Below are 2,246 nucleotides of genomic sequence, written 5' to 3'. Positions count from 1 at the left end.
AAAAAAAAAAAAAAAAAGTCTCAAGGTCATACACGACGGGATACGCGACATAATAACACGTGCCGCGTGGAGTTACAAACTTACAAACAAACAAACATACATGTGAAACTAATATAAGCGTGTTAATAAAGAAGAATAATAGCATTATCCGTAAAGACATAATAAATACAAGTACTTTGATTTCTAGTTATTACTTGATTAGTGTAGTTAGGTATTAAAACTACTCTTACTTGATATCCACTGATTATAATTGAATCTCAGTTGTTCGTCACGAAGAATCTCGATCATTTCATAGTCACTACATCTATCATATTAACGCTATATCGTCAGCGAAAAACATACATCACGGTACCTAAGCTTGTATTCCTCTAGTAATTTCATGCCATATACCATATACAGCTTTTTCTTATTTTCCGTAAACTAAACTAAACATAAAGAATACACTCACAATAACACATTTAATTCTAACTTTTGCAATTATATAGTGTTCATGAGTTATAATGTGCTACGAACGGCATATATACAGATTGGGCGTCTTGAATGTGTTATGTTTTTTTATAGACACACTCAGTCATTAGTCTGTATTCCAATCAACGCAAAACAATTATTATAATTTATTTTCTTTTTTTAATATTTTTATGGAGTCTCAAAGACGCGAATGATGACTCATGAACACTATATAATTGCAAAAGTTAGAATTAAATGTGTTATTGTTAGTGTATTCTTTATGTGGTCCGAGAAATACAAGAAGAATATTACAAAGACAAACAGGAGTATGGAAATTATAGTGGCATAAAGATGAGTCATAGTATGCAAATTTGGAAAAATGTAATAGATAAGAGAATAAGAAATGAGACATCGGTATCTAAAAACCAGTTCGGATTTATACCTGGTGAGTCAACAATGGAGCCAGTATTTTGTGTGAAGCAACTAATAGAAAAGTTTAGGGAAAATACAAAAAAGCTGTATATGGTATATGGCATGAAATTACTAGAGGAATACAAGCTTAGGTACCGTGATGTATGTTTTTCGCTGACGATATAGCGTTAATGTGATAGATGTAGTGACTATGAAATGATCGAGATTCTTCGTGACAGATAGGCAACACAAAATGCATATACGCGCAAATGTTCTCGATCGCTCCGTAAGAGAATCTTCTAGAACTCAACACAATATAAAACGGCGCGATGTAACAATAACATTAATCAGTTAGTTAGCTAGTCGTCAGTTAATCAGTTAAGTAGTTAAGTAGACCTAGTGAATTAATATAATTTTTATATAAATTTTCTCAGTGTTTAAACAATAAACCGTCTACATTTTTTCTATTATATAAATTAGTGTTTTTTTGTTTATTTTAAATCAATAAGTGAAGCACTAAAATAGAATAGGGTAAAAATTAATCAAAAGCTAGAGGTGTGGATATCAGCTCTTGAAGAAAAGGGTTTAAGAATAAGTATAAGTAAGACATAGTATAAAGAGTACGAGTTTGACAAAGGAGAACACGAGGTAGGTGAAATGAGGAGGTCAGTGACAATAGGCGAGGACATGATTGGAGAGGTAGAGAGTTATAATTATTTAGGGTCAATTGTGCAAAAGAGTGGTGGTATTTACAAGGATGTAAGATAAAGAATTAAGTACGTTTGGTTGAAGTGGAGAGAAGCGTCTGGCATCTTATGCGATAAATGAATTCAAATGAGGCTGAAAGGTAAATTCTACAAGACTGTAGTGAGGCCAGCTATGATGTATGGTTCAGAGTGTTGACCCGTTGATGAGAATGCTTAGATGGATGAGTGAAGTGACTAGAAAAGATAAAACCGTAGATAAAATGAGAGAAAATTGACTTAGATGGTTTGGTCATGTAATGAGGAGAGAGGAATCGGAAGCTGTTATAACAGTTATAGAAATGAATGTTGAAAAAAGAAGAGGTAGAGGAAGACAAAAAAGAGATGGAAGGATTTTATTGAATGTAATATGAGGACGGCTGATGTAAAAGTAGATCATATCAAGTGGAAGATTAGGATAAGGGTGACCGATCCTAAGTAGTTGGCATTAAGGCGAGGAAAAGGAAAAGAAGATTCAATTTTAAAAGTTGAAAATCGATTCTTATCTTTCCCTTACTTCACTGACTAATAAAAACTGTTTTTAAGAAATTTTAAACAAAAAATTAATTTAAAATGAAATAAACTTTTTTTAAACTAGTTAAATTTACAATTTGTTAACTTTTAACTATTCATTTATTAACATTC

Source organism: Daktulosphaira vitifoliae, unplaced genomic scaffold (genome assembly GCF_025091365.1).
Source record: "Daktulosphaira vitifoliae isolate Bord-2020 unplaced genomic scaffold, ASM2509136v1 Scaffold_5, whole genome shotgun sequence".
NCBI lineage: Eukaryota > Metazoa > Arthropoda > Insecta > Hemiptera > Phylloxeridae > Daktulosphaira > Daktulosphaira vitifoliae.
This window is presented reverse-complemented; position numbering follows the sequence as displayed.